Source organism: Cetorhinus maximus, chromosome 6 (genome assembly GCF_964194155.1).
Source record: "Cetorhinus maximus chromosome 6, sCetMax3.hap1.1, whole genome shotgun sequence".
In the NCBI taxonomy this organism is placed as follows: domain Eukaryota; kingdom Metazoa; phylum Chordata; class Chondrichthyes; order Lamniformes; family Cetorhinidae; genus Cetorhinus; species Cetorhinus maximus.
Window position 1 is genome coordinate 101,306,279 of NC_135884.1, and position 21,380 is coordinate 101,327,658.

At 42.3% G+C, this 21,380-nt stretch overlaps 1 protein-coding gene across 3 annotated transcripts in view; it reads right to left on the reverse strand.

The window, feature by feature from the left end:
* Window positions 1–21,380, reverse strand: part of ripor1 (RHO family interacting cell polarization regulator 1) — a 207,758-nt gene that overhangs the window by 111,252 nt on the left and 75,126 nt on the right. Inside the window, exon 1 of one of the 3 annotated variants that reach the window (XM_078544185.1) lies at window positions 21,081–21,198. The exons of the other annotated variants lie outside the window; for them this stretch is intronic. The gene's annotated coding sequence lies outside the window, so the exon portion shown is untranslated. Of the gene's footprint in view, window positions 1–21,080; window positions 21,199–21,380 lie in introns of those variants that run through there. 3 annotated transcript variants of the gene reach the window in all.

Here is a 21,380-nt window from a genome sequence, read left to right on the forward strand (position 1 = left end):
AAGGAAGAGAATAACTGAAGTAAACATTGATCCCTTAGAAGGAGAGCCTGGGAAATTAATAATGGGAAACAAGAAAATGGCAAAGATTTTGAACAAGTATTTTGTATCTGTCTTCACAGCAGAAGACACTAAAAGCATCCTGAGAACAGTAGGAAATGAAGAGGCAAAAGGGAGGGAGGAATTTCAAACAATTATGATTACTAGAGAAAAAGTAATGAGAAAGCTAATGGGACTGACAAGACCCCTGGACCTGATGGCCTGCATCCTAGGGTCTTGAAAGAAGTGGCTTCTTCTGCATTGGTTGTAATTTTCCAAAATTCCATAGATTCTGGAAAAATCTAAGCAGATTGGAAAACTATAAATGTAACACTACAATTCAAGAAAGGGAGGTAGACAAAAGGCAGGAAACTATCGGCCAGTTAGTCTAACATCTGCCATTGAGAAAATGCTAGAATCCATTATTAAGGAGGCAGGAGCAGCACATTTAGAAAATCAATTCTAACAGACAAAGCCAACATTCTTTTGTGGAAGGGAAACAGAGTTTGACAAATTTATTACAATTCTTTGAGTAAGCAACAAGCATGGTAGGTAAATGGGAACCAGTAGGTGCAGTGTATTTGGATTTCCAAAAGGCATTAGATAAGGAGCCACATGGAAGATTAGTGCACAAGATAAGAGCACATGATGTTGAGGTGGGGTGGGAGGGGGAAGGTACATTAGCACAGACAGAGGATTGGCTAACTAACAGGAAACAGAATGAGATAAATAGATCATTTTCAGGTTGCCAAACTAACTACTGGAGTGTTGCAATGATCAGTGCTAGGGCCTCAACTATTTATGGTCTATATTAATGACCTGGATGAAGGGACAGAGTGTATTGTAGCCAAATTTGCTGAGAATACTAAAATAGGTAGGAAAGCAAGTCGTGAGGATATGAAGTCTGTGAATTGATACAGCTAGATTGAGCGAGTGGGAAAAAATTGACAGGTGGAATATAATGTGGGAAAATGTGAGGTTGTCCACTTTAGCAAGAAGAATAGAGAAGCAGGATATTATTTAAATGGAGAGGGACTGAAGAACACTGTAGTTCAGAGAGATCTGGGTGTCTCCGTGCACAAGGTTCACAAAAAGTTAGCATGCTGGTACGCCAAGTAATTAGGAAGGCAAATGAAATGTTGGCCTTTAATGCAGGGGGTATAGGGTATAAAAGGAGGAAAATCTTGCTACAACTGTACAAAGTATTGGTGAGACTGCACCCAGAGTAGTGTGTGCAATTTTAGTTTCCAATGTTTGCATTGGAAGCAGTTCAGATAAGGTTCTCTAGGCTGATTCCTGGGATGAAGGTGTTATCTTATCAGGAAAGGTTCAGCAGGTTGGGCCTATACCCATTATGGACAGTTGGTGAGAGGAAAGTAGTACAGTTTGCCTGTCTCTCTCCTGTCTGGAACAATGGTCACTTATTGCAATTTGGAGTTTACAAGGATGAGAGGTGTTCTTATTGAAACAAGAGATTCTGAGGGGGCTTGACAGGGTAAACGTAGGATGGTTCCCCTCAAGGGGGAATCAAGAGGAGGCATAGTTCAAAAATAAGGGGTCTCCCATTTAAGATGGAGGTGAGGGGAGATTTCCTTGCTTAGCCTTTGGAATTTTCTTCCTCAGTGAGCAGTGGAAGCTGGATTATTGAATATATTCAAGGCTGAGTTAGACAGATATTTGATCAACAAGGGAGTTAAAGGGTTAAATGGGTAGGCAGGGAAGTTGAATTAAGGCCACAAATCAGATCAACCATGATCTTATCGAATGGTGGAGCAGGCTCAATGAGCTGAATGGCCTACTCATGCCCCTATTTCTTATGAGTTTACAATATTATGACTGTATGAAGTGAAATAAGGCCCTTAGCAAAATGGGCTAATCTTCCCAAACTGAGCCGTTTTGTAAAGCTAGATTTGCATTTATATAGCACCCTTCTGGGTTTTAATAAAATACCAAATCCCCTGATAGGGGATGGTGGTGGGCCTTTGAATCCCACTGCTGTAGCCAGTTCCATTCAGCTATGTGTAGTTTAAAGTTTCCAAAAATTGTACAAATATTTATATTTTCCAAAACTCATTACTTTTCACTGACGCCAGATGCAGCAATGGGTCATCATGCCGTTGATAATATTATTATAAACTCAGCTTTTTCATTAAATAAAATAAATTTATTGGTACTATAATTCAATAACACCCACTGGCCTTGTCCCCAGTCTCTAACAGTGAGTTGCAGAAGTTCTTCATTTTATCCCACAGGCAATCTGGTGGTTTCAATTGGTCCAGAATGGTTTTGGCTACTTTCTATTGGTCCTCCTTTGGGCAGGTGTACCAATTGTACGGGTGTTTAAATGGGTGGAATGCTAACATTTGACGAGTATGCTGCTTCATTGTGTTCATTAGGAAGTATCCACAGTGGCTATGTTATTAATCTAATGCACATAAAGATGGCAAAAGTGTTGGTTTAGAAGGTGACTGTGGAGAAAGCAGAGACTCCTGCCATCTGCCTCATGCTCTTACTGAGCGTTGCATTCTCTCTCTGCTTCGGAATTACTGCATCAGGGAATGTTTCCTTTTTTTGTGGGTTGGAAAATCGTCTCCTAGTTTTGCTGCTAAACAGATGGCCACATTTTTTTTAAGTCTTTGTGTAGATCGTTTTTCAATCTTTCCTCGCTATACCTGCGAATTTATATTGAAGGGTGGTTGGTATCGCTGTGATGTGTGCCAATTTGATGGTTTGAATATATTTTAATAAACATAGTTTTTAAAAATTCATTAGCTGCCAATCTTTTGAAAAAAATCCAACTGCTCCGCTTGTAAATATTTGCATTGCCCAGTATACCACAATTTGGAAAGATTATTCTGATCTCTGGTTAGACAGCTTGAATGGTATGGCAATGATTCAGGTTTGTAAGCATTCTCATTGTGTTTGATGGCAGGAATCCTTTTGGTTTGCACAAAGATCAGCAATTTACCTACAAGGCAGTTCCTATGTTCCAAACTTAGGTCAGATTCCAAGAAGCTAATGCCCATGGTCAGCATTTATGCTATTGGATCAGTTTCCTTTATCTCAGTGGTAGAATTCTAGACTAACGAAAAGCTAGGTCTAATATATTTTGCTCCACGGCATTCGTCACCTCCATGTTCCAGACTTCTGTCCATCTCCGACTGAAACATACTGATACAGCTGTTAACTGTGGATCAGCGTTAGCAATCTTGCCTCAGTCGTAAGGTAGTGGGTTCAAGTCTCATTTCAGAGCACATAATTTAGGCTGACACAAGTGCAGCACTGAGAAATTGCTGCATAAGAGTTGACGTCTTAACATCTCATCCAAAAGACAAGACCCACGTCTGCCCTCTCAGGTGGATGTAAAAGATGCCATCCCAATAGCAGGAATGTTCTGTCTGCTGCCCTGGCCAATAGTTCATCTCCCAACCAACATCGCTAAAAAAGAGATTAGCTGGTCATTGTCAGTTGCTGTTTGTAGGAGCTTGCTGTGCAAAAACTGGTTTCCTACGCTACAACGATGACTACATTTCAGAAAGTACTTTGTTGATTATAATGCACTTTGGGATGTCCCGAGGTTATGAAAGATGCTACAGAAATGTAAGTCTTACTTTTTCTTTTAGATTCAAACTCGGATTGGTAGTATGTGAGCCAATCAGTATCCAGGTCATCACACTATGCTGCACACTCCCGTGATCCTGAGCTGTGATAAAACAAATGTGTGACAGCACAGCAGCTGAAGCACGCAAGTACCAGGCCACAAAATTCCCACCCACGGGAACATTTTCACATGTCTACAACTGTGCTTGTTGGAGTTAAATAGCTGGGAATGTAAATGTGAGGAGTCTGTGCACAGATCTCCCATGACAGAAATACAAAAATGCAGAAGTGCTACTATCAGCTGTCTTTCTTGGCTGGAGATGATAACCTGGTATAGAGGAAGTTCAAGAACAAGGGAAGCAAAACTTGAACATTACTTTTCTCCCATATCTATGAATGCTGAAAGCCACTACACAATATTAAAACCGAATGCCTTATTCAGAAGACTGCTTCAGACCAAGAAGGAGCAACAAAAAGGTCAACTCCCTCACCACAGATTGCACTCCAGAGTATTAGTCTATTAATGGCTACATCACCATTTTTAGACACTAGAATAAAATATCAAGTCTCAATTCTTCACAGATCAACCCTTTTCCTCTGGGCACCAATTATTTCCAGCTTCAGTCAAATCTTGAGCAATTGCTTTGTTTTGTTTCCACTGGGAATTTGATATTCTATTCAATGGGGTCATTGGTGGGAGGGGTGCAGGAAAGGGAAAGGGTTGGGCAACTCAAAGAATAGGTGGAAGACATCCATTTTCTCCCAGAAGCAGTTATGCAAGTCTGGTATTTATAACCTACAATTCATGGGTTATTGCAAATAAATTAATACAAGCTCACAACAGGGAGATATGCTGAGATAACTGCTCTTTGTCATACACAACATGGTGACACATTTAATTTTGAAACACCCATTTGTAATTTAATAGAAGTGTAGAAAGTTCAGATTAGAGTCAGCACTCTTTAGCACTCTAATGATATCTCAGCTCTCAGTGAAGTCAATCAGAGAACATCTTTCAACACAAGCCAGTCTTTCTGAATGGCTTATGTTGACCTTTGCCCTGCAACCAAGGGTTTACAATTGACTCAGCAGTGCAGACTATAGAGATCAGGGAGTATATGCTATCCAATCACTCACCCTCTCAAAGGGCATGACATCCAATAATAACAGCCTTGGGGGTTCAAAAGATTAAAAAGCAGCTGAATGAAAAGGAACATAGAATTCAGAAAACTTGGTGTTAAAAGTTGAGCCAATGTTAGCTCCTACAATGAACTTACGAAGATTCATGTTGAATTTCAGCTGTTCCCCAGCAGCATGTTTTGTGACTTTACTCAGAACAAGGTAGCCAATTCATTTGGTCTAAAAGACCAGGAATTGCAGCAGTATTGAATGACACTTGGGGCAAGACGGGGTTCAAGATGCTGAATGTGTTTACATGCCGAGGCATGCAACTATCCTGTAGAGCAAGTTGAATTAATGTACCAGGCCTGGAGACACATCAAGGAAAGAAAGCAAAAGCTGCAACTGCCCCGCACACTGCATCCTTTTTCTGGATTTGTATAGGAATGAGTGTCTATATGCATTATATGGATTCTTTGGGAACACATTTCACTCCACCACACTCCAGATGTCAGGCATACCTCAGTTGGTGCCCTTCTCACCTCTGGGTCAGAAGCTTTCAGGTTCGAGTCCCACCCTGGAGACTCGAGCACATTATCTAGGCTGGTACTTCAGTCAAGCACTGAGGGAATATTCCAGGGCTGAAGGTGCCATCTTTTGGAACAGACATTTAACCAGCACCTTTTTCCCCTCCCAGGTGGTTGTAAAAAAGATCCCCATGGCACTATTCAAAGAGAATTTGGTGGGAGGAGTTCAATATTTATCCCTCAACCAACATCACAAACAGATGATCTGGTCTTTATCACATTGCTGTTTGTAGGACCTTGCTATCCCTAAATTGGCAGCTGTGTTTCCTATATTGCAAAGGTGACCGCAACTTGAAAATACTTAATTGTCGATAAAGTGCTTTATGATGTTCTTGGGTCGTGAAAAGTGCTGCGTAAATACAAGCCTTTTACTCTTAGTTTCCTGGAAGACTCTCAGGAGTCCAGCCTCTTCCCATTTCAAAAAAAAAATTAACACAAAGCCAACCTAGACCATTCAAATTCCAACATTTAAAGTGATTAAGCAGGGAAATACAATTCAAATAGGGCTTCAGGCTAGGTTGGCGAGGTGGTGAGGTTGTGATATTGTCACTGGACTGGTAATCCAAAGACCCAGGGCAATGCCCTGAGCACCCAGGTTCAAATCCTACCACGGCAGATGGTGGAATTTGAATTCAATAAAAATCTGCAATTAAAAGTCTAACGATGGCCACAAAACCATTGTTGATTGTCGTAAAAACCCATCTGGTTCACTGTCATTTAGAGCAGGAAATCTGGTGTCCTCATCTGGTCTGGCCTACAGATCCATAGTAATGTGGTTGACTCTTAAATGCCATCTGAAATGGCCTAGCAAGCCACTCAGTTGTATCAAACTGTTAAAAGGAATGAAACTGGATGGACCAATTGGTATTGTTCTAGGCACCAGAAATGACAACTGCAAACCCAGCCCTGTCGACCCTGCAAAGTCCTCCTTACTAACATCTGGGGGCTAGTGCCAAAATTGGGAGAGCTGTCTCACAGACTAGTCAAGCAACAGCCTGACATAGTCATGCTCACGGAATCATACCTTACAATGTCCCAGACACCACCTACGCCATCCCTTGGTATGTCCTGTCCCACCAGCAAGACAGACCCAGCAGAGGTGGTGTCACAGCAGTATATAGTCACAGCAGTATATAGTCACAGCAGTATATAGTCAGTACAGGGTTGCTCTAGGAGTCCCCAACATCAACTTCAGCCCCCGTGAAGTCTCATGGCATCAGGAAACCTCCTGCTTAGTACCACTACTCCCCACCCCTCCCTCAGCTAATGAATCAGTACCCCTCCATGTTGCCCACTTGGAGGATGCACTGAGGGCGGCTTGGGCATAGGGTGTACTCTGGGTAGGGGACTTCAATGTCCATCACCAAGAGAGGCTTGGTGGCACCACCACAGACCCAGCCGGCTGATTGCTAAAGGACATAGCTGCTAGACTGGGTCTGTGGCAGGCGGTGAGGGAACCAAGAGAGAAGAACTTACCTGACCTCATCCTGACCAACTTGCCTGTCGCAGATATATTTGTCCATGACAGTATCGCTAGGAATGACCCTTACAGTCATTGTGGAGACGAAGTCCCATCTTCACATTGAGGATACCAGCATGCTAATGGGATAGATTTCAAACAGATCTAGCAACTCAAGACTGGGCATCGACGAGGTGCCGTGGACCATCAGCAGCAGCATTGTACTCAACCACAATCTGTAACCTCATGGCCCAGCATATCCCCCACTTTGGCACTACCACTAAATCAGGGGATCAACTCTCATTCAACGAAGAGTGCAGGAGGGCATACCAGAACCAGCACCAGGCATATCTAAAAATGAGGCGTCAACCTGGTGAAGTTACAATACAGGGCTACTTGGCCCTTAACTTCTGTGCTCCCCAGCACTGGATTTGGGGGATACCCCAAAGATGCACTGGGAAGTCCCTCTGGCAAGCTCCCAGGTAAGCGTTTGCACGGCAATTGCACAGAAGTGCACACTTCCTCTGAACAATTGCGCTGCGCTGGGAACCATCCGAAAATGTGATTTAAAATCGCAAACTTTGGATAGTTCCACCGGGTCTTTCCCAATAGTTACCCAGAAAGGTTAGAAGAATTAAAACCTCTCCTAACTTCCAAGTAACTATTGTAAAGGTCCATACCGGCCCCATGGGGCTCCACCACAACCCCCCCACCAACCACAGGACTCCCTCCAACACCCCCCACCTCTTCTCCCCGAGACAACAGACCCCACAAACAACCCACCCCCACTCAGACCCCACCAACCACCCTCCCCCCTCCCCCGCCCCGACCTCAGACGCCTCAACCTTGCACACCCCCAAACAGCCAAGACCTCGATCCAACCAACTCCCATACCTGCAATCACAACCACCCCCCCGGACCTCCGACCTAATACATCTTGGCCTCCTCTGGAGGTCCCCAGCATCAAAGATGCTAGTCTTCAGCCAATTCGATTCATTCTGTGATATCAAGAAACATCTGAAAACACTGGATACTGCAAAGGCTATGGGCCCTGACAATATTCTGGAAATAGTACTGTACACTTGTGCTCCAGAACTTGCCATACCCCTAGCCAAGCTGTTCCAGTACAGCTACAACACCAGCATCTACCTGGCAATCTGGGAAATTGGCCAAGTATGTCCTGTACACAAAAAATAGGACAAATCCAACCCGGCCAATTTTGATCATCAGTAAAGAGATGGAAGGGGTCATCAACAGTGCTATCAAGTGGCACTTGCTTAGCAATAACTTGCTCAGTGGCACTCAGATTGGGTTCCTCCAGAGTCACTTAGCTTTGACTTCATTACAGCCTTGGTTCAAACATGGACAAAGAGCTAACTCCAGAGGCAAGGCGAGAGTCGGTGCCCTTGACATCAAGGCAGCATTTGATCACGTATGGCATCAAGGAGCCCTGGCAAAACTGGAGTCAATGAGAATCAGGGGAAACTCTCTGTTAGTTGGAGTCATACCTAGCACAAAGGAAGATGGTTGTGGTTGTTGGAGGTCAATCATCTCAGTTCCAGGACATCACTGCAGGAGTTCCTCAGCGTAGTGTCCTAGGCCCAACCATCTTCAGCTGCTTCATCAATGACCTTCCTTCCATCATAAGGTCAGAAGTGGGGATGTTCACTGATGATTGCACAACATTAGCACCATTCATGACTCCTCAGATTCTGAACCAGTCCATGTCCAAATGCAGCAAGACCTGGGCAATATCCAGGCTTGGGCTGACAAGTGGCAAGTAACACTCGCATCACACGAGCCTCAGGCAATGACCATCTACAACAAGAGAATATCTAACCATCGCCCCATGACATTCAATGGCATTACCACTGCTGAATGCCCACTATCAACATCCTGGGGGTTACCATTGACCAGAAACCAAACTTGACTGGCCATATAAATACTGTGGCTACAAGAGCAGTTCAGAGGCAAGGAATCCTGCGGTGAGTAACTCACCTCCTGACTCTCCAAAGCCTGTCCACCATCTACAAGGCACAAGTCAGGAGTGTGATGGAATACTCTCCATTTGATTAGATGAGTGCAGCTCCAACAACACAAGAAACTTGATACCATTTAGGACAAAGCAGCCAACTTGATTGGCATCCCTTCCACAAACATTCACTCCCTCCACCACCAACGAACAGTGGCAGCAGTGTGCACCATCTACAAGATGCACTGCAGAAACTCACCAAAGCTCCTTAGGCAACATCTTCCAAACCCATGACCACTACCATCTAAAGGGCAGCAGATCCATGGGAACGCCACCACCTGGAAGTTCCCCTCCAAGCCACAAACCATCCTGGCTTTGAAATATATCACTGTTCCTTCACTTTGACTGGAACTCCCTCCCTAAGAGCATTGTGGGTGTATCTACACCAGGGACTGCAGCAGTTCAAGAAGGCAGCTCACCACCATCTTCCCAACGGCAATTAGGGATGGGCAATAAATGCTGGCCTAGCCAGTGATGCCCACATCTGGTAAATGAATAAAAAAGTATTGCAGAGTTTTGATTCAGCCAGTAACTATTCCCACAGAAGCATCATCTTCTATTTGTTCTATTACAATGCCTCACTTGGTCAATTAGATGAACTGTCAGTCAAAAGAACTGACAAAGACAGCAAATCATGTTGTCCTAGACTATTTAGAGCCTAACTTCAAGCAAACAGTATGTTTCTGTACAATCCCAATCCTGATTCTTCCACAGCTCTCATGGCTCTATTGACAGCATTATGCACTTCGCTGAATAAAGTGTCTCTGCACCAGGGTAGGATACAGACTTTTACTCAACATTCTGTGACACAATGTTTATGACGAAAGTATATTAACTTTCATAATATTTTTCTGGTTTATTGTGAAGTAGGTTTATGGGGGTAAGTATAGTTGGGTCCGTGTGTGATTTAATTACATTTGGGGTCAATTAGACTGCAAGCTTGAAATCATCAAAAGAAGCAAGGTGTAGAATTGTGCTCAACAGACTAATGAGTGAACATGGATGCTGCCTTAGCATGTAAGTTGTGAAGGGAATTTGCATGTTTAGATAAATTAAGGGATTATTTGGATTTCAAAGGAATCTTAGTCTATCTACGGCCAGCCAGATAAGCAAGGCTAAGGACTGTGTTTATTTTTCCCAATGGTTACTGACAATATTGGCAATTTGAAAGTTTTTATATTATGAGGAAGATACAGTTTCAAAGACATATGGAAAAATAGACTTGACATGTTAAAAAGAGAGAAACCTATATAAAGAAGACTGAAAGACTATGTGGGAGAAGGCCATTTAAGGTCTAACAAGAGTGTTGAAATAGCCTTAAGGAAGCCTTCAGCTATTTATACATAAATCTGCTATATGACAAAACTGATGTTGGGGAAAAGCCATTTGCAATTCCACTGTCAAGTGGGTATTGTGTTAGCCTGCTGGCTCTGTTTTAAATCCAAAATCTATTTTGGACTGTTACCTTAAAGGGGGTGTAACTGGGGGTCAGCTTAATTAGGAATTTTAGGAGTTATTATAGTAGTAATTGTAGTCTTACGTAGGTGCTTGAAATATTTTACTTTAAAATATTTATTAACAAATTTCAAATCTCTAAAGGTCTTGGTAGACTTACTACTTCTGAACTCAGTGCACACATCTTCTCGTAATAAATACAAATTGCAAAATCACTGTGATAATGTGACCAAGTTTTCCTTGTGGATTTGGTCCACCTGGCAAACATCATCTGCCACATTATAACATGCTAAACACAATGAACAGTGAGTCAGTACAGGAGTAACCTATAAGACATGTCCATATGTAAACATACCACAAGATGACTTCAGTGTTATAAACAGTTATATTCCTGGAATTTTACATCCAGAATTAATTAGACTGAATTGACAATCAGCCTCAGTATCGAAGCAAGATTCTTCACCAAACCACACTGTGCCACATTGAAAAGCTGAACAGCATCAAATCACCACATTTAAACACACAAAGGTAAATGGCACAATATTAATGATTTTTTTGTGAAGTTGGAGGAGAATATCAGCCAACAGGAATCAATGGAGGACAAATGTTCATAAAAGTTCATGTTTACGCAAAAGACTCAAATAATCCACACTGAGTTATCATGGAACATGGTTAAGCTTCTCACAGCAACATATCACCTGGAGCTGGCTGCAATACCACCACTGGGGCAAAAGAAAGAATCAAGGTGCAGCAGCGTAGGCGCCATCAGAGAACAGATGTACAAGGCTGGCTTTCAGCCACACATCCAAAAGAAACAGTGATTCAGTCTCCTAACATAAAAGGTAAATCAATGGGCTGTTAGAGCCAAAGGCCAAAAACATGGTTATCAGCAAGGTGAGTGGTTAAAATTCTCCCGCCTTCTTCCATAAACGCACAAGGGTTATTGCACATGACATATCTACCCAACCGAACAGATAGTAGCACCACAAACAAGTCAAGTCACAAACAATGACTTAAACAACTGCACAGGTAACCATCTCCAAACAGGAATTAGGGTAGCTTCAACAACATGACGATCAGCAGATACAATTCAGCCACTTGGAAGATGTCGTCCAATATACACCAAGATCCCGAGCCAGTTATAAACTATTTAACTTTCAGCATTCAAGAGATAGTCACTGGAAAAGTATGCTAACATCGTAAAAACATTGCCTACCACTCCCTAAACAAAGAAGATACTTAGTGGTTGCTTGGTAGTTGTGGCTATGATGATCTAATCTAGTCAGTAAAGCAGTGAGTATACAAACGTACTAAGCCTGCATCTTCATACCCAGTATTACACACACAAGAATTGTGAAAAGACTTATACTAGATGTAGAGAGAAAGAGCCTGGAAAAGTCACCATGGCCTTTTTATTTAATTAGACAGTTATGTTACATTTTCCAAGTTTTCCCACACACACATATACACAAATATCTATAAGATGTATATATAAACAACTGGCTCATTGCCAGGATGACAAAATTAGTCCATTTTCCATGCTCCAAAGTTATCTTTCAAGTCTGTGCTTACAGAATGTAAAATGTGCACTCATGACATAATACCCAACCTCTTGCCTAGCAAGATAATCAAAGATAACCAAACCTACCAGCTCTATTATTTCCTGCAGTTAATAGTTTAGGGTGAGTAAAGAGAGATGGCACAATCGTGGCAACCCAGACAGTTTTCTGTAGGGTCTGATGTACATGAACCCATGTATGGGTGCAGCTTCCCACCTAGTTAACTGCCAAAGTTGGTTTTCAGACAACTCAAAGCATAAGATATACTTTATAAATAGGCATCCCCATCATAGAACTGAATATTGTATGATGTTTGAAAAAATCTTAAAGTTGACTCCATTGCAAATGTACTGCATAACATAACTTGAGTCTTAACCTGGCAACGCCCAGAAGGTTAATTGTGAAGCTTTACAATATGTTATACAAGATCCATCAGTGATATGTTTCAGGGATTTTGGTATCTATATCCTAAAGTGTGACCATTTGCGAAGCCGCTGATAATTAAAAGAGCTGTTCGATACAAATATCTTTAGGACACTGGGGGACATAACCTCCCACTTATCAGTGGAAGCATTCTCACCTTGAAGTCAGAAAGTGTAGGTCCAAGTCACACTCCAGAGATCTGGGCATACAATCTAGGTTGACACTTGATGCAGCACTGAGAGTGTCAACTTCTGGATGAGATATCAATTAAACCAATTCCCTCTTTGTATTCTTGGGCGAATGTAAAATATCACATGGTACTATTTGAAGAGTAGAGGGAATTCTTCCAGCATCCTAGCTAACTTTTATCCCTCAACAAACATCATTAAAAACAAACTAACTGTCAATTTATCACACTGTTGATTGTGGGACCTGGGTGAAAATGGTTACCATGTTTCTCTGTATTACACCAGTGACTACACTCAAAAATACTTAATTGGCTGCAAAGAATTTGCGACATCCAGTGTAGGTGAAAGGCGTGATACAAAGTCAAGCTCTTTACCCCACACTCACTCACAATTACATGATGATACATGTTACCTGTGTTATATGATTCATTTTGTGATAATTTGTGACAGAACTCAATCAAATCTTCCAAGTTCCACAGTACATGTTTGAAAGAACAGTAAGCTTTGCTCCCCAGTATCAAGTTTGGGATCTTCCTGCAGCACCCATGTCTTTATTATCTCTAGACTTTACTATTACAATCCACTCTGGGCTGGCCTCCCACATTTTACCCTTTTACATCTTGAAGTTATCCAAACCTCAGCCGGGGTCCTAGATCACACCAAGTTTTGTTCACTTATCAGCTCTGTGCTTGCTGACCTACATTGCCATTCATTCAACAACGCCGCAATTTCAAAATTCTTATTCTTGCTTTCACATCCTCCTTTGGTTTCACCCCTCTCTAGCTTTGTAATCTGCTCCAGCTCCATATCCCTCACTGGTGCCCATGCCCCTCTAATTTTGGCACCTTGAACATTCCCTATTTTAATTGCTCCACCACTGGTAGTCATGCCTTCTAATGGGAGGAGTTGGCCATATGGCCTCTTGAGCCTGCTCCACCATTCAATAAGATCATGTTTGATCTGATCTTGGCCTCAACTCAACTTTCCTGCCCGTTCCCGACTCCCCCATAGTTCAAAAATTAGTCTGTCTCATCCTTGAATAAATTCAAATGACTCAGTCTCCACTGCTCTCTGGGGTAGAGAATTCCAAAGATTCATGGCCCTCAGAAGAAATTCCTCATTTCTATCTTAAAATGTTGACCCCTTATTCTGAAACTATGCCTCCTATTTCTAGATTCCCCCATGAGGCGAAAATCCTCTCAGCATCTACTGTGTCAAGTCCCCTCAGAATCTTATATGTTTCAATAAGATTACTTCTCATTCTAAACTCCATTGATTTTAGGCCCAATCTGCTCAACCTTTCCTTACAAGACAGCCTCTTCAACCCAGAATCAACTTAGTGAATGTTCTCCGAATTGCCTCCAATGCAAATATATCCCTCCTTAAATATGAAGGCCAAAACTGTACACATTACTCCAGGTGTGATCTCACCAATGTCCTGTACAGTTGTATCAAGACTTCCCTACTTTTATACTCCATCCCTCTTGCAATAGAGGCCAACATTCCATTTGCCTTCCTTATTACAAGCTGTACTTACATGTTAATTCTACATTTCATGTACAAGGACACACAGATTTCTTTGTACTGCAGCAGTCTCTAGTCTCTCTTCATTTAAATGATTTGCTTTTCTATTCTTCCTAGCAACATGGACATCCTTGCATTTTCCCACTTTATATTCCTTCTGCCAAATTTTTGCCCACTCGCTTAACCTACCCACATCCCTTTGCAGACTCCTTATGTCCTTTTCACAATTTGCTTTCCCACCTATTGCAAATTTTTGTAACAATACATTTGGTTTCTTCCTAATATAGATTGTAAGTAATTGAGACCCCAGCCTTGATCCCTGTGACACTCCATTTTCAGGTTGGTAAACTGTAACTAATGAAGCATTTATTCTGACCCAGTTAGCTGTTAGTCAACCTATCCTCTATCAGTGCTATTAAATCATCCCCAACACAGTGGGCTCTTATCTTTTAATTGGGTACCTTATTGAATGTCTTTTGGAAAGTCAAATACGCTACATCTTCTGGTTCCCCTTTATCCAATCTGTTCATTACATTCACAAAGGACTCTTAATAGATTCGTCAAACACCATTTCCTTCACAAAACCATCCTGACTCTGCTTGATTGTATTATAATTTACTAAATATCCTGCTACAACCTCCCTCATAATGGTTTCTTGCATTGCCCCAATGACAGATATTAAGCTAACTGGCCTATGCTCTACTTTCTGCCTCCCATCTTTTTTGAATAGGGACATGACATTTGCAGTTTTCTAACCACTGGGATTAGAATTTCTAGAATCTAGAGAATTTTGGAAGTTTACAACAAATGCATCCACGATCTCTGGAAGCACTTATTTTAAGACCCTATGATGTAGGCCATCAGGTTCAGGGTACTTGTCAGCCTTTAGCCCTGAGAGTTTGGCCACTAGCACTTTTTTCCCCCAAGTTCCTCTCTCCCTTTTTGAGATGTTTTTACTGTCTTCTACCTTGAGATCTAGAAATCACCCCCGCTCACTTGTTCAACCTATCTGCCTCTCTACCTCTTTCCTCCTTTAAAAAAAAACTCCTTAAAACCAAGCTTTTGATGATCTCATGTGGCTTGGTGTCAAATTTGATTTTTTAACAATCCTGTAAAATGTCTTGGAACATTTTATGTTAAAAGTGCTATAATCATAGAGGCTTTTTTTCCCCAAAAATATATTTTATTCATAAAATTTGTAAAAATACATGAAAAATATTTCAAATTGAATGTTACAGAAAATGCAATAAAATTGAACCGTTCTCCATGTTCTACTCTGTGATGCCTCAATACAATTTCAACGTTCTTGATATTTACAATATACATTCCATGTCAGGCATACAACCTGAGGGGTTCTACACATTTTCCTGTCCCTCAGTGTGCTATGGCTGAAAGGTCTTAGTGACCTTTCTCCATTGCGCTATAATCATAGAAATTGCTACAGCATATCTGCCATCTAGCCCAGTTCTGCTTTCATCATTCACACGCAATGGATGGTGAGGTTACCGTTGAAGCAGCTTTTGGTCACTGTGTATATTCATAGTTGACAAATTTAAGATTTTGGTGCTTGAAAAAGTCACTGAACAGGTCAAATTCAACATCCAGTCCTCATGCATCTCTCGTCTCCACAATGGGAAAAGTCACCATGAGTATAGGCAAGCTTCTCCTGATAATGGGCATGTAAGGCATTGTTGAAAGAATGCAACCACAGTACGTCACACCTGATCCATTAGATATAGACCAAGCGACACAAGAACAAAAAGACAAGTTTTCTGCAGCTCAAAAACAAACTCTTTCTGAGATACTGGAAAAAAGCACTGTGAAGAACCTACTCTATGTTTATCAGTAACAAAACAAAAACAGAATTACCTGGAAAAACTCAGCAAGTCTGGCAGCATCGGCGGAGAAGAAATCAGTCAACGTTTCGAGCCTCCATGGCCCTTCGGCAGATCTGTCGAAGGGCCATGGAGGCTCGAAACGTTGACTGATTTCTTCTCCGCCGATGCTGCCAGACTTGCTGAGTTTTTCCAGGTAATTCTGTTTTTGTTTTGTTTTGGATTTCCAGCATCCGCAGTAGCTTTTAGCTTTTTGTTTTTATCTCTATGTTTATCAGTACCTATTCAAATGCAGCCAACAGGGAGGAGAACAAAGGGATCTCTGTTTCACTGAAGGAAACAATGTGGGCTCAAGATGACAAGGAGTTAGCAAACAGTTCATTATTCTTCAGACAAAGGAACATATAAACATGCAGTGCACAGAAAGAATAAAGTAGCACTTAGTAAAACAGTAAGCTTTAGTCAAATATGCAGTGATAGTTGAATAAGAATTGAGATATCTTGCACAACTCTGATTGGGAGATGGCAGGGCAGATAGAGCAAGAGAAAAGACAGACAAGGCTGAAGGTAACTGATCCAAATACGTCCAACCCCTCTACAGCTCCATCCCCCACCGGGATGGTCTGAGGGCTCTCCGCTTCTTCCTCGAACAGAGACCCAAACAATCCCCATCCACCGCTACTCTTCTCCGTCTGGCTGAACTTGTTCTCTCACTGAACAATTTCTCCTTAAACTCCTCTCACTTCCTCCAAATAAAAGGTGTGGCTATGGGTACCTGCAAGGGCCCCAGTTATGCCTGTCTCTTTATGGGGTATGTGAAACATTCCTTGTTCCAGTCCTACTCCGGCCCCCTCCCACAACTCTTTCTCCGGTACATCGATGATTGCTTCGGTGCTGCTTCATGCTCTCATCTGGACCTGGAAAAATTTATTAATTTTGCTTCCAATTTCCACCCCTCCATCATTATCACATGGTCCATCTCTGACACTTCCCTTCCTTGACACCTCTGTCTCAATTTCTGGTGACAGACTGTCCACCAATATCCATTACAAGCCTACTGACTCCCACAGCTACCTTGACTACAGCTCCTCAGACCCGCTTCCTGTGAGGACTCCATCCCATTCTCTCAGTTCCTTCGCCTCCATCGCATCTGTTCTGATGATGCCACTTTCAAAAACAGTTCCTCTGACATGTCTTCCTTCTTCCTTAATTGAGGTTTTCCACCCACGGTGGTTAACAGGGCCCTCAACCGTGTCCGGCCCATCTCCCGCGCATCCGCCCTCACACCTTCCTCTCCATCCCAGAACCATGATAGGGTCCTTGTCCTCACTTATCACCCCACCAGCCTCCGCATTCAAAGGATCATCCTCCGCCATTTCCACCATCTCCAGCATGATGCCACCACCAAACACATCTTCCCTTCCCCCCCACCCCCCCGGCGGCATTCCGCAGGGATCGTTCCCTCCGGGACACCCTGGTCCACTCCTCCATCACCCTCTATACCTCAACCCCCTCCCGCGGCACCTTCTCATGCAACCACAGAAGGTGCAACACCTGCCCCTTTACTTCCCCTCTCCTCACCGTCCAAGGGCCCAAACACTCCTTTCAAGTGAAGCAGCATTTCACTTGCACTTCCCTCAATTTACTCTACTGCATTCGTTGCTCCCAATGCGGTTTCCTCTACATTGGAGAGACCAAACGCAGACTGGGTGACCGCTTTGGGGAACACCTTCGGTCTGTCCGCAAGCATGACCCAGACCTCCCTGTCGCTTTCCATTTCAACACTCCACCCTGCTCTCACGCCCAAATGTCCGTCCTGGGCCTGCTGCAATGTCCAGTGAAGCTCAAAGCAAACTGAAGGAACAGCACCTCATCTTCCGCCTAGGCACTTTACAGCCTTCCGGACTGAATATGGAGTTCAGCAACTTTAGATCATGAACCCTCTCCCCCATCCCCACCCCCTTTCCGATCCCCCTTTTTTCCAATAATTTATATATATTTTTCTTTTCCCACCTATTTCCATTATTTTTAAATGTATTGTTTTATCTCTACCTTTTAGCCTATTTTGATCCCTTCTCCCCACCCCGCCCCCACTAGGGCTATCTGTACCTTGCTCGTCCTGCTTTCTATCCTTAATGTCACCTATTAGCACATTTCTTAGCTAATATCACCACCGTCAACACCTCTTTGTCTTTTTGTCTATGACATCTTTTGGTTATCTCCACCTATCACTGGTCCTCTATCCAGCTCTACTTGTCCCAGCCCCCCCTTAAACCAGCTTATATTTCACCTCTCTTCTACTTTTCCTTAGTTCTGTTGAAGAGCCATTCGGACTCGAAACGTTAACTGTATTCCTCTCCACAGATGCTGTCAGACCTGAGTTTTTCCAGGTATTTTTATTTTTGTTTTTGTTTTGGATTTGGATTTCCAGCATCCGCAGTTTTTTGCTTTTGATCCAAATATCTCTTTGCCAAGGGTAATCTGTGTATCTGGGCTGCAACACAAGGGGAACACGCGCCACTGCATCTAGAACTATTCAGCATTTGGCTAATGTACAGTCAGCATTTCAGTCTATTGTTAATTTAAATACTCCATGTATATTAAACATAAATCCTTAGGGATTATGTCTTCTGGTTCCCATAGTTAGAAATAATCACACTAGACTCAAAATGCTGGAGCTTCATTGAATGCATTTCTTGCTGCTCTCCCTGTGGCTGGTTGTTATATCACAGCAGATGGGATGGTAAATGCCAAGCTGCTCAAATCCCAGAGGGAAACTTGAAACAGCTGCCACAACTGTTTTGCAATTTGCATTTTATTTCAAGATGGATGCCTTGAATTCAGTAGTAATAAGTCCAGAGTTTTTTTTAAACAAAACTAAATTAAACATTTATTAATAAAAGAAAATATTTTAAGCACATACACAGGCCTACAAATTACTACTATAATAATTCCTAAATCTCCTAATTAATCTGGCTCCCAGTTACACCTCCAATAAGGCAACAATAAAAACAAAATAAATTTAAAAAGACCCAGACAAAGTGCACAACACCCTGGACAATGATATTCAAAGTGAGTTTTCTTAACTTTGGTTCCCGTAGACTTGATGCACAGGGGCTGGAGAATTTTCACGCTTGTCTTCGATCTTAGAATGCCTTCTCCTTACACAACCTTTATACAGGTTTCTCCCTTTTAATGCAAATTCCATTGTTCCCATGAGTTTTTGCAACTTTATTTTTCTCAGCTCCCACTTCCTTGGTTACACTCAGTGCCACTGATTGGGTGCCGAGATCGCTTCCAGCCCAATTAGGGTATTGCCACACGAGCGATGCAGCGGTGACACAGGTGCAGGACTCTGCCTTGTAAATCTGCCCTTGAGCTCATCATGAGGTAGCAGAAGTAAAGAGAATTGGAGGGAGAAAGTGGACAACACTTCATGCTTCAAAACTCAGTGCACATATTTGTGCTGTAAAATGAAAGTAAGTGGATATTAGATGAAAGCAAGACTGCCTTGACTGGGATGCTCCCCATGACTGAATAGTATTCCAACACTAGATCACCTACGAAGAATGCCACTTGTGAGTTTACTGGACATTAAAAGTGTCTCTTGGCATTAAAAGTGTCTCTTGGCATCACCATTGTATATGTTGATGTAACTGTTTTCTCCCTGATCTCGAGTTATACTCATTTGAAAAAGCCAACGCTTCTGGTCCACAGAGTGAAAGTGAGGTCCCCTTGATGCCAATGACTACAATGTACAGTGTTTATGCAGGTCATTTTGCTTTGCTGACCCCTTTTGCACACCAATGCTTCTCCAATACAGCACTGGAGAGGGCCAGATACTCGTTAAATTAGTATTGACAAATTAGCACAAGTCACCAAATCAGCACAGACCAGGACTGTAGCGGAAGCCTTCTGACCTGGTTCAGCTCTATACAAGGCTGTGCATTCATTGATTCCCATTTGAAAATTACAAAGTGATTAACCACACACTTAGTGAGGGCTTTATCCTGAAGTGTTCATGATTAGGCTCAAGTTCATTTTTCCAACTTTGTACAAACAATTCTCAAAGTTATGTCCAGGAAACTAGATCATTCCAATAAACCTTCTGCTTAGAGATGGACCAAATCAAGGGAACAAGCAACTGGCTCTCAGTGATCACCAGTCTATTGGCTCAATTTCTCTTGTCTCATTGAAGTGAATTTCATTAGTTCCTTGTTGGCCACTGGACTGTTTGCTCAAAGAATGAGCATTCATAAACACAGTTCAGTGAGTCTATCCAGGCAGTAGCTGAATCATATGGACAAGACAAATTTTAGGTTCAATTCCAGGTCTGCACTGAGTTAGCAGCAGGGATATCACCAAAAGTTGCTCAAGCCAATTGTAAGGAAAAGGAGGGGGGCCAGGTTACATACTTCCTTGCTGACCAATGACAGAACCAAGCATGTGGAAAATCAGTCTTGGCCTCAGCTGTAATGGCCTGTGGCAAACAGCCTGCTGACATTCACGGGCAAATCTCACACAAAAATATTGGCCAATTTATTAACTAAATGTGCAAAGTGGTCGGCATAGTCAGAGAAATTCCCCAACTAGGAGGGGAGGAAAGAACAGAGATTTTTTAAAAAAAATATAAACTTAAGCCACTGATTTAGGTCCTCAAATCACCCACAATGAACACCCACCATTTATTTGACAAGAGACTGCTGTCTAATAGAGGTGAACCCTGCTGTAACTAAACAGACAGCACACCTTTGCTGTTGTGCTACAGTTCTGGGGTTGCACGTTTTCTCAAAGATTACACTTCTCAACCAAGTGATTTATCAAGCTAATCTTTCAACACATAATAATGATACTTTACTGAAAGTATTTAAAACCTTGTTAAAATTCCAGGCTGTTCACAGGCTCACAGATTCAACAACTTTGAAAGGCTTATTTGACTTCACAAAAGGAAATGGTATTTAGTAAGCTAATGACACAGGTGGCAATGCTTAAGTACAGATAAGAAAAGCATTTTTTTAAAAAAAAGCCCCAGAGCAGAGGAAGGGGGCACAACATAGCCAGAAGGGCAGAAGCAGCATCAGATGCATTGAAATGCTGCGGGAATGACCTAGAGCTCAACCTAGGCAGTCAAATAAGACTTTTACCTTTCGCTAACATCATATTACAAAGACTATGAACCACATTCACTCAGCCCTTGTCTATTAAGGCAATTTTAATCAGCCAGTAATGTACAGGGTACAAATTCAATGAATAGAACATTTACCTTCAACTCCACAAAAGGCTGACAGTGAACAACAGTAATGTCTAAATCAACATCACCCAGCTCCAGTTTGTGTGTTCTTGTCCACTCAGATAACACAGGAATGAAGCTCAAGCCTTGGAGCTTTTGGGATCCCTCCCACACTGACATCATGCATTTCCTGTTGCTCCCAGTAATCATCCTGAAACGTAGTCTTATTGTGTAAAACATAAACACGCACTGAGCAATACCACACCACCCCTCTCCCCTCCCCCACCCACATCTGAAGGCAGGTTTCAAGAAGGTTTAAGTGAAACGGCTACA